The 12,848-nt window shown below is 40.7% G+C and overlaps 1 protein-coding gene across 1 annotated transcript in view; it reads right to left on the minus strand.

The window, feature by feature from the left end:
• Positions 1-12,848, minus strand: part of LOC306972284 (zinc finger matrin-type protein 4-like) — a 278,469-nt gene that overhangs the window by 165,449 nt on the left and 100,172 nt on the right. The window lies entirely within an intron of this gene.

Consider the following 12,848-nt stretch of genomic DNA (forward strand, 5'->3'; position numbering starts at 1 on the left):
TGTAGAGCACAATTCATACACAAGGCAATTGAAAGTGCTTCACAGTTGCATAAATACAAGAAAACAAATAGAATCAATAAAAACATCAACATAAAATTTATCAATTACAGTAAAAAGCAAGAGTGCAGATAAAAATACTTTCAGTCATATGCATCGGTAAAAAGAACTGTTTTCAGCCTGGATTTGAACATTGTCAGAGTTTAGGCCTGTCTCACATCTTCATGAAGACTGTTCCAGATTTTAGCTGCATGAAACTGAAACACAGCCTCACCGTGTTTATTATTGACTCTGGGAACCACCAGGAGACCCCTCCCTGAAGTTCTCAGGGCCCGAGATGGTTCATACGGCTGTAACATGTAACATGATGGACTTTGGTGCTAAACCATGAAAAGACTTGTACACAAGCAGAGTGGTTTTAAATTCTATTCTCTGAGGTAGGTTTACACATAACGACGACGAGTCACCAATGCCACAAATTTGACGATTCGGGGGAAGTGGCTTCACGCGCCGTCATAAACGGTTGAGAACTGTTTCCAGTGCAGTAGATAAAGGTTTAATAAAGAATGGGGGGGGTCAACTGGATTTAACGCGATTATAGAACGTCTGGTGTTTCACACATAACTGCGTCTTTCTGCCGTATTACACGATTCCAACGCCAGTCCAGTCGTGACCCCCCACACACAACGCAACATGAATCTGCGCGAATTCGACTAGCCACGACTCGAGAAGACTGGAAATGAAAGCAAAATCAGGTATAAAAGTTGTGTAGCGTGTGCTGACCTTTAGCCATTTTTGGAAAATGACTGGGTGTCCACTCAAAATTTCAATTCAGTTTTTAATCATCGGTTTTGCCGGCCGCCGATCATTTGTTTATGCATTTGCTTTGGCTTCACAGACTGAAGGGAGAGTCAACAAGCAAAGGTGAAAGGTGATTTGTGTTTAATATTTCATAGAGCAGACTAGAAACAGAGATGGAATCCAATATGGCACTTTAAAGTCCCCCAGGCCCGCACAAACATATATAAGAAGTCATTTGTTCCAAATCCAATCACCACTATGAACGGTCACAAACAATAGTCCTGTTGTTCATTATTGTTATGTTGATTTTAAATGTGCCTTGGGCTTTTATGGACGTGTGTGTGCATGTTTTTGAGCCTGTCAAAGACGAATTGTCTGTCACCTTCAGGGACAGACAATAAAGGATATCTCATCTTATCTTAAAACCTTAAAATCTGTTTCAGGATTCAATCGGCACAGAAAAAAAAGTCTGTTTATTAAAAGTAATAGTCATTCTTGCCATGACTGTCTGACACTATCAAGCTACACATGTCTCTGCACAATTCAGGTAGTGGTTAAATACATGTATAGTTACATATATGTATATTTACTTTATACTTTTTAATAGAGTGAATCTCACTGCACAACCAGAGCACACTGGTGACTTTACTGTTGTGTAGCTCAGCTTTAATGCTGTACCGAGCTTTACTTTCTGTAGAATAGTAGACTAGTACTAGTACTAGTTGTAGTTTAGTGTCCCAAACGCTGTCTAATAGCCACATATCAATGAGGCATGACAGGGTGTGCCAGTGCGGGAAAGCTGAGCTGAGGGACTATATATGACTTGCTCATGTACTTACCCGGATGGTGCACAGATCACAGGGGACTTAAATGGCACTGGATGAATGATCGGGCGAGGTGGAGGATAACTGAACCTAGTTCTATCAGACTGCTTTTAATCTTGGAATCTTTTCGTGGACACTCAGCTTTTTTGATAGAGAGTGTTTTAGTGAACACTTGGACCAAATTTCATGCTTGTTTCACAAACTTAAAGGGATATTTCAGGATTTTTGAGCTAGCCTGCACTAAAAACAGTCTGACCCACAGTGCACTGAGGCAAATCACTCATAACACCAGACTAACCATATAAATGTCTGTGTCGATAGAGTAACATTAACCATTTTGCATTTAAATAACTTATATTTGAGCAGCATCAGCTTTGTGGTCATATAAGCTAGGCAGCGGCGGAGTGATCTGCTAGAAAATAGTCCCTTAAAATGCGATCATTCATGTGATGCAAGGTCAGTTTTATTCCAAAAAATTATTCTATCGACACAGACATTTATATGGTTAGTCTGGTGTTATAAGTGATTTGCCTCAGGTGCTCTGTGGAGCGGGTCAGACTGTTTTTAATGCAGGCTAGCTGATACCATAGACATGCGCTAGCCTAGCACTAGCCTAGCGCCACATAACTCTTCAAATATAAGAACTGCATGAATTACAACAACAAAAATATCTCCAGAAATCAGCAACACTCTGGATAACTAGAAAATGAGGCCCCATGTCAAAAATCCTGAAACATCCCTTTAAGTCATTTTCTACTTATCTGCTGGACTATTCCACGTGTTGCGATGAATGGCGCAAATGATTACGCACAGCCACAAATATTTTCCCTTTTTTTTTTAACTTAACAAGCACATCTGATCTAAAAATCATACCGCATATTGAAACCTGGCTCAATTCATTATTCAGTTTTCATTGCCGAAAGTGTGGGAAATGTTGGGCTTATTTTTTATATGAAAACATAAAATGACAGTAAACTTGCAATACATTTTTTCCTCATACTTATGTCAGTAATCTACTGCAAAAGCTTCAAATTGATATCCCTAATTTTTGAAAGTTTCCCTATTCCCTTGCAGTTCCCCACCTTGATCAACAGAACTGAGGAAATCTTGCATTTTGATGTTGCCATGACCTTGGGGTTTGTTTGTGAATGCTTCCCCAACAGCGCGGGCTTCAGTTACGTGGATAGTTAGCTTGAGCACCGGCGTGTGCATAAGGCCATTGTTTTCCCCAGTGCATAGGCTTGACCAGAACCTGACTAACTCCTGATGAACGCGTGCGAGCCTTATGTTTATTTACATCATCTCTGAGCGCTAACCCCGGCTTGTATTATTAATGTAATGGAAAGCATATGCAGGGCTCCCCTCTCAGCGCGGACAGAGCCGAGCCGCTGTAAGCGTGATTTATAAACACGGGGTAATGACCATCGTGTCCTAATGAGACGGCGATGAAGAATCACCACATTATCTGCTCCCAGTTCAGTCTGAGCGTTTTCGAGTTTCGCAGAAGGGCCAGGCCTGGAGCGTGGAACGGGTTGGATCGGTTTGTTAAAGATTTACATCAGACACATATTTACCACAAATGACTACTTTTACAAAATCCTTTTATGGGGCAAAAGGAATATCACCCTACAAAAAGAGATTATCGCCTGGCCTGACCAAACTACATTAGAGCAACGCTGGATACTTCGCGGTAACAAGGTTTTCAAAAACCTCCTTTTTCACCAGGACTTCGAACGCTGTTTCTTGCTCCGGTTTTAGGGATTTTCTATTTTCCATATGATTTAAAACAGATGAAAGAGCAGAAGAAAACAGTGTATCAATCGCTGCGCCGCCATATTTGGAAGAGTGCGTGGTGGTGACAGGTGGCGGCTTCCGTCTCCAGATTGGACCGTTGCGGGTAAAACCGTGAAATGATAGATATCCCGCCCAGATGGTTCTTCTTTTGAACAGAAAGCGGCAATGTCATGGCAGGCCAGGCAAAAATTGTGAGGCATAGGCAGGGGCGGATCTAGAGGGGTCTAGAGGGTCTTGCCAGCCCCAGCTGCCACCTCACTGATTTCAGCCAGTTTTTGTCCTTGTCTGAAAATGTCTAAATTCTAGTGTAGTCATCAACCTGGCACTTTATAAATGCATTGTTTCAAAGACAAGTTGCAATCCAGATCGTCTGATTCAAGCCTGATTCATTTAAAGAGGGGGTATTGTGCTTCTTTCAATCACAGAGCACCAGTCTATATCACACTACAATGATAACGAAACCTTCTGTTGGTCTGTAAATGCAGTAAATTAGAATAACTGCCTTGTATAAAATTGCTCTCTCAAAATGGCTGTAGTGAATGTCTTGAAATAGGCCTCTGTCTCTTTAAGAACCTCTGACCCTTTCCGACACGCCCCCTCCACACGCTGTCTGTGGCATCAGTGGGGAGGGGGTTCTGCTGAGGAGCAGTGGTTGGTTACTCGGCTGGTGACGAAAGCTCGGAGGCGTCTCCAGGAGGTGGGGGCGTTCCTAGGAGGACTCAGGCAAACCTATCCCTAAAATGGCTGCCATCAGAGTTTTTACAGATTACTCCAAAATACGTGAATGTGCCAAGGCAACACTTCAGGCATGTTTTTAATGAGGGAATGACATAATAACATGATGTAAAGCTTGAAAAAGTCGATTTTGCATAATACCCCCCCTTTAATATTTTTTTGGTCTGTGTAACCAGTGTGACGTATCACATCTGCTCTCGAAGATACTTGGTGGTTACAGAGGCTCACTCTCAGTTGGTACTTGATTGACAGGACAAAGAATTATATCAACTTTAGAGCTAAATAAGGAGCCAAGTGCCAACTCCTGTGGCTCCCAAGATGATGATGATTTTTTCCCTTTTACAAATGTTAAAATTTCAGTTGGAAGCCCCCTACTTATATTATTATACTATTATTTTGGTAGATTCCACCTGCATCTAAACGGAATAAAATGCCTTGCAATCAATCAAAACTTGCATACCCCCGGTATAAACATTCGACAATGTAAAATGTGTTGTGCCACCCCAGAAATTATCCCTGACCCTGCTTGCCACCCTGTGATTTTTTTTCTACACTGTAAACCCGGATAAGTTCAATACACTTAAATCGTTTGAGGAAACCGATTCCCATCAAATGGTTTGAGTAATTGACCCAAAACCAAAAAATAACTGATTTAGTAGAGTAAACTCAAAAGTAAAAAATGTCACAAATTACTATGTTGAGTCATAGCCAGCTAATGTGTTTAAGTATTCAACATTTCAAAACTAATTTGTTTATGTATAATAAACTTAACTTATTAAGGGAAGTACTAGTAGAAAACTCAATTGTTTAAGTAGTGCCGATATTAGAAAACTCACTAGTTTGCGTAGTGCTACTCTAAAGCTCATATGTTTAATTACAGTTAACTTAACATGTCAAGTCAAACACACTTAATACTTCTAGTAATTTTTATTTTTAGCACTGTTGGCAATTACATTACAAATTTTTATTTGTAACAATTTTGTTTTCCTATGAACAGTACTCCAATTTTCACACAGTGATTCTAAGAAAACATTCCTTTCAGAAACAAACACTACATTTTAGTAGTTCCAAGCCACTTTTCAACAAGCACTTTTGGCATTATTTGACAGTAATTGCTATGTTTTCACAAACGACATTGGACTTCCAATAAAATATTTTCTTTCTAAAAATCCTTTTAAACAGCTAAAACTGTACATCAGTAGTAACAGAGAACTTTGTTGCGACACACTGGTAACAGGTTGTAACAGTTAAACCTCTTTTCACAATAATTTGAACTTTTTTACCCATCTGAAAAAAAATAGGGAATAAGGAATGGCCCCAGCTGGACAATCAAATTAAGCCCTGGTTTTGCCATCCACCAAAATCAAAAGACAATAAAAACAAATACAATAATGACTTCCTGAACTTGAGATGAAGCTGCTGAATGAAGAGTGAACATTCAATGTATCTATGCACACATAGCAAGCTCATTTTTCAGCCTTTGGAGTTTTGGAGGAGGATTGTTTTGTCCCAGATTCAGCATAATCTGCTGGATGAACAGGAATGTGTTCTTCATGCACTTTGAGTACTCCAAGTGGAGTGCATAAGTCAGTCCAAACAGGAGACCCATTGCCAAAGGAAGACTGCAGACGGAATCCATGACCACATTGCCCTCCAGAAGGATCCCCACTTGGGAAGGGTTGAGTTCTTGCTCTGGACCTCCGTTTTCACCATTGAAGATGATTCCTATGGGGATTTCAAGGTCACCATCAGCAGCATTCTACAGAGGGGAAAAGAAGAATCAGTGAGTTAACCTGTTGGTGGAGAGTAACACAAGACCAAAATATTTCTACAGTTTGTATTTCTACAAATATATATGTTTTTAAATTTAAGTACAAGTTATATTTTCAAATTTAAAAACTAAGACACATTTTGAGAATTTGTAAGGTTTATTGTCATTATACAACTGTAAAATGACGTTTGTCCTCTGCATTTGACCAATCCTTCAATGCTGCTGGGGCAACCCATCAAGAGGAGAGGCCAGCTACATGCAGTGCATGGGGACTCATCTCCAGATGTCTGGCCAGGCTAATGGTCAGAATAACCTGGCAGGAGGATTCACCTGTTGTGCATTCTTTCATAAAGATGATTGAGAACTTCGTCAACCACTGTCCACTGGTTCACTTTTCTCCTCTGGTCCACTCCTGTTCACCTCTCCTGTTGTACTTACATACGTTCTCCTTTCCCTCACTATAAAACATGTCTCTACAAAACCCCTTCCACTATACCTCACCCCTAAGCTGACCACCTGTATCTTTTTCGGGTGCACTGCATAACCATATACACCTTTGTTCCCTGTCCCACTTTTTCAATATAGTTCTCTTTACCTAGAGAATGACCAATGATCCCCCGATTTCGGAGTCATTAAAGGAATTGTAACAAATTGAAGGGCTTAAATGTCACTTAAAAGTATTATAGTTTTTCAAGTTGACATTAAGTCTTAATTTCTTGATCTTTTATTTAGCAAATACTTAAAAATTCAAAAGTATGGGCCGAAGCACATGAACTTCATCACATAGAACAATTTTGGAAAAGCGCTGCATGGGTACTAGAACAGCGGTTCTCAACCTGGGGGTCGCAAGACAAAATTGGGAGGTTGCCAGATCATGTAGATAAGAAATATATTTTATTATTATTATTTTATTGAAGAAGGTTATTTCTCATGTCTGTCCCTCCATGTCCACATCACTACTATATGAGGTGGTCTCCCTGCTCAACCCTCTACACTCAGGATAGAGGTACATGGCACTCAGATGCAGGAAGGCTTGTTTTAAAAAAAAAGCTATCACATTTCTTAACAGCAGATCCCATTGTCCTCTAACCTGGCAAACGCCAGGATGTATGACGGGTACGTCATACATCATCGGATACGATGATACGATTGGCTGTGGCTACGTGCAGACGCATGGTAGACATTCGTAGCGCCCCGTAAACCACACCTCTCCTACGAGAAAATGAATTGGTGGTCCCCAGACTAAATATCACTTGTGATTTTAGTCTGGCGTTAGCCAGGCTAATTGTCCTCGGTCTACAGTATGTCTGTTGTTGTTTTGTCTGTTTCTTTATAAATTATGCACTGTGTACATGAACAATTATTTCATTTTGTGAACAATAATATCTTAAGTCTGTGGACAGCCTTATAGCCCTTCAACATTTTAAAACCCATGTGAAGGAGTTTGTCTACATTGTATGTTTTATTAATTTTGTAAAACTGTTAACAGGTCTCTCTTGCAAATGAGACTTAAGAGTCTCAAGAGACATACCCATGTATAAATCAAGAATACAAATAATAAAATTAATGAATCATGGTCTATTTGTGTATGTTTTTGGAACATGGAGGTAAAATTGCAACATTCAAATATACTTACTTGGCTCGTAAAGAACTTGGAGGTGTTGTCCCCAAGAAGAATTGGAAGTCCCCTCAAGGCGTAGCATCTGTTGACAGTGGGCTCCATGCTCTGCAACAAGTTAAAACAGACACATTTACCACTCTGAAATCATGGGATGGGACATGCTGTACAATTAGAAGATTAAAATATGATGGCAACTCACCTTCTTTTGTTTTCGAAGGTCTGCCAGTTGTTGGCCCACACGTCCTGTCTTTCTGGTGAAGACCTCTTCCAGGCCAGGGTGCAAACCATCCAGAGCAGAAAAGAATTCTCCTATGAGGTTTATTCCAGTGATTCTGTTGAATTCCAAGTTGACCTTTAGAACAAGCCCAGTTATTATTTTCAAAAATACAACTATGCATAAAAACACTTTTGGTGAAATCAGCCTCCATTAAAACAATAGGATATAGTCTGGACCAAAATAATAAAGACAAATAACCAATTATAATCAAAAATCTATAAAATATAGTGAACATCTAATCAAATCTATTCACTTTGCAGGCAGTTCAGTTCTTCAGTATTATGTTTTCGAATCTTTTTTTTTTTTTTTTTTTGTTCAGTTGGTAAATTCATAGTGGAAAATGAAGCTAAAATATTCAATTGAATTTGTGTTAATTTGGTAAATTAATCATATGAATAAGGTTGTTTTAAGAGCTAATTTGTAGTTCGAAAACTCCGCATTGTGTCTTTAGGCAAATGCGTGTGCAGTCGGGAGCAGAAAAGAGTTTGGAGCGACACACGTTACACAAGCTTCGTAACCTCACAATGTGCCCGCGTGATGTTGATGTCTAAAAGTTGCCCTCGTGTACTTCTCAGCCAAAAGCAGCAGCAGCATGGAAACATGCGTGGTGTGGAGATTCACTGCCACCGTGTACCATTTTCAATAGATTGAATTAGCGTGCGCATTTGCGTAATGCAACATAATACCATTTTCGCTTAAAGTTGAAATACAAAAATGTAACTCACCAGCTTGCGTGGATATTTGAGGAAAAGTACTCTCTATTGACTGTAGACTGAAAATAAAATGTCCAAGCCCAGGAAAAACCATCAAAAACGACGTTTTCTTGAAATTTTCTGACAAACAAGTCCAGACGTGTCCTCAGTTCCAGTGCCGGGTAAAAAATATGGGAGGGGCTATAAAAATTTAAAGATAATGAAAGTGCTTTAAACTTAACACAATTAGTAATACTATCATTTACTCTTATTATTTGAGTGTTTAATTTAAAACTTATTCTCTTATAACAAATTGCACTCAAACTATATTTTACAATGAACTTAAAATTGAAAGGACCATGTTAAATGTATTTATTTAAGTGCATCACATGCAAAACAATATAGGTTAAGTGCATTAAGCTTATACCAATGAGTTCTGTCTGCCACAGTTATATGATTTTAGTTTTACAAAGAAAATTATTTACCAAAAGTGATTATAGCTAAACCATTTGAATGCAATTAACTTTTGGGTTTACAGTGTAGATCCGCCCCTGGGTACAGGCCCCCACAGCAAGGACTTCACAGAAACCAACATTTCGATTCATATGAATTGACAATACAATCTTTTGAATCAGTTAAAAACTAAATCAGAACAAAAACAAGGCTGTAGAAAAATTAAGACTGAACGTAACCAACTCTGAAAAAAGTAATAGTTGTGCTTTCTTAAAGGGATTAGATGGAGTTTAATGTTAAAAATATGTCTTTTCCTCCCCCTACTTGCTCCAGCAATGTCCTAATGTCCAGTAGCGAGTATAAAAACATCAACTTCCATCTAGTTCCTTTAAATACATGAAGTGTTTATCGTGCTTCACAGCAAGAAGGTCCCTGGTTCAATTCCCGCCTGTGTGGAGTTTGCATGTTCTCCCCTTGTCTGTGTAGGTTTCCTCTGGGTACCACGTGGCCATACCGCCTTTGCTCTGCCCAATCCCGTCAGACCTTGGAAGCTAAGCAGGGAAGGGCCTGGCGGGACTTGGATGGGAGACCGTCTGGGAACACCAGGAAGCCTAGGGAATGTAATGCGTGAGTGTACAATGATGTGTGCACGTGAATGAACGGTGGTGCTCAGCTTCTGTCAGTCTACCCCAGGGTAAACTGACGCTCCATACGCATTCACCGCCTCTGTGTGAGCAGTGAATGTAGAACAAATCTCCATTACTGTGTGAAGCACGTTGTTGGACTTGTGTCATGTGAAAAGCACTATACAAAAACAGCTTCCTTTCCATCAATCAATGTAACAAGCAGAGCTGTTCTAAATTCTATTCTCTGAGCGACAGGAAGCCAGTGCAGACACCTGAGCGCTGGAACAATGTGGTCCTATTTCCTGGTTGTTGTCAGGACTCGAGCAGCAGCGTTCTGTGTGTGTGCTGCAGCAGTTCAGCAGTGAGCAGCCGTTACAGTCGTCTAACCTGCTGGAGACAGACGTACGGATCAGTCTGTCTAAGTCTCTTGATCTTGGCAAAGTTCTTTAGATGGTGAAAAAGCTGCTGATGTTATTGACGCAACGTGGCTGCTAAAGGTCAGGTCTGAGTCCATTGTTTTCCTCAGATTTCTCGCTTGACTGAAAACACTTTTATGAAGCAAAACAGGCCGGTTAAGATCTCAAAATCCATCCCTGCTCTGCCGTTGCTCTCTGCCCTAAAGCATTCATTGAAGGATGCTTTCCTATGAGGCACTAAAGTCTCTCCAAGGCGGCGCCCGCTTCATTTCAGGCCATTTTTACCAAGCAGCTGCAAAGCCGGACATCCACTTTTCTCTCTTTCTCTTCTTCACTCCCGTGTTTGTTTGATATTTAGCGCTCACCGCTCCAGGGACATCATTCGAGCTGAAAGACTCCGCTTGTGCCACTTAGCCAGAAATCAAAGCCAGGGCCAAACTCCAGCAGAACAATCCTATAGCGCTCAGCCGGGCGTGGGGAGGGAGAGAGAGAGCGAGAGAGCGTCCGTGGAAGCGAGCCAACGTGAGGTCTCACTTCAAAAGAGGAAAAAGTAGGAAACACTGCGCTCGGAGGGAGTGGATTGAGGAGGTAATTAGCCTTCAGTTCACTGGGGGCACAGGAGAGGAGGGCTGCGGCTGGAAGCACATCGATCCTCAACATCTGATAACAAAAGGAGGGACAGAAGTGGGAGAGAGAGAGAGAGAGAGAGATTTCTGGGGTAGAGATTATCCTAAAAGCTGCGTGTCGGACGAGCCATCAGCGACATTTGATAAGGCTGTCCGGGAAGAGAGATGAAGGAATCGAAATGTCAGTCTCGGAAGCAGGCATTTGACTATTTTTTGTAGAACTTCTAGGCAATGCTTTACCATTTCTTTGGGTTGTTGCCTGTTTTTGCTCTCCAAATCCAGTCATCTCCTTCATTTTCCCTTCGATCTTCGCCCCAGCACCTCTCATGCGTGCACTCTTTCCATCGTTTCCACCTCAGCCTCTCCATCGCCTCCTCTTTACCAGAGCTGCAGTGTCACGGCCCCGGAGAGGGAGGCCGTCTCTATAACAGTCTCTGGAATAGCTGACATGCCTACACACGAGCTCCATGTGCAAAAGTCATCTGTTGGACAAGTTGGCCATACCGCCTTTGCTCTGCCCAATCCCATCAGACCTTGGAAGCTAAGCAGGGAAGGGCCTGGTCGGTACTTGGATGGGAGACCGTTTGGGAACACCACGAAGCCTAGTGAATGTAGTGAGTGAGTGAGTGGTTGGTGGTGGTCGGAGGGGCCGATGGCGCAGACTGGTTGCCTCGCTTCCGTCAGTCTACCCCAGGGCAGCTGTGGCTACAATAGTAGCTTACCACCACCGAGTATGGAGTGAATGAATAGTGCAATGTAAAGCGTCTTTGAGTGTCCAGAAAAGCGCTATTATAAAACCGATGCATTATTATTATTATTAAGTTCGAAGTGTACAGAGTTGATTGTCTTTACCTTGTAGCACTTTGTTTGTTTTTAAATGTTAAGGTATATATAGTTGCAGTAGCACTTACTGAGCAGTCCATGTGTCCAGGTCATATTACAACCGATCTGAACAATTGCTGAAACCGTCCAGTTTCCTGAGGCATATGAGCAAATATTGCTGTTTTTTACAGAGGTCTAGTTCTTGCATACGGATGCTATGAACTGAGTAAATTGTGTTTATCAGGCAAATTGTAAAATGTAATAAAAATGTTCTCTAAGTAAAAATGACCGTATTTATGCCATATAGTAAAACTTCCTTATAACCCTAATACAGGGGTCACCAACATCTTTGGTCTTTTTGGTGACAACCAAGAACATTGCACGCATCAACTCGTCTAAACTCAGCTAAGAACATATCTCAGTATGGAAAAGCGGTGGCCTGTTCCTTTAAGTCTTTAGGATTTGTTTTTAACTGGTAGCTCTCGAATAACTTAATGCTCTTGAAGTAGCCACTTTTTAGCTTTTTTAGACGTCTGTGATTTATATGGGCATTCACGCGGTATCGGCTATGTTAGTAATTTTTTTTACTGACTCTTTTTTTCCCCCCGGAAATGGTGGATGGATGACACTGAATGACAACAACAAGACTTCTATTCATTTGTTTTGTGAGCGCTAAGATAATATAAGATATTGTGAGATATTGATCTCACAACGGAGAAATTCACTTGTTACAATCGGCGTTCAATAAGATCACTCAGAGTGAGCAAACACAGACAGGAAATGTGCAAACAGTTAAATAGTAGAAAAAACGAGGACTCTTTTGTACAATAAGTAAGGCAAAAATCTTAGGGGGCGGAGTTATAACAATAAGGAAATAATAAATAAAAATGGGATAAAAATGAGGACAGATTATATAAGTAGAATATCGGGGTGTAAAGTTACAGTCCTCGTGCAGGTTGTCAATAAGTGATGCTGGTACAGGGAATAAAGTGCAGCTGATACATAGATTATTGCACGTAGTTTTGCAAGGGGGTTATTGCACATGTGTCTTTACAGTCTTATTGCACAGTCTAACAGCAGTGAGGATGAAGTTCTTAGAAACACTCAGGGTGGGCAAATAGACAGAAAATGTGAGAAAATAAACAAAAAACAATTAAATAGTAAAGTAGTGATATCTTATATACAATGACTACCAAGGTAGTATCTATCAGGTTTGTATATAAGCTTTGCTTTAGCGAGAAAAGCCATTTCTTAAACACGCTACGATGAAGGACATCACCGTCATGTTTCTGGGATTTTGCCTCTCATAAAACAGCAGTTTCTTTTCTCTTTTAATCTGTTCGCTCTGATGCTCCTCCTCCATTTGGTGCATGACATTATCACTACAGCTTAA

Source organism: Gobius niger (assembly GCF_951799975.1).
Source record: "Gobius niger genome assembly, chromosome: 1".
NCBI lineage: Eukaryota > Metazoa > Chordata > Actinopteri > Gobiiformes > Gobiidae > Gobius > Gobius niger.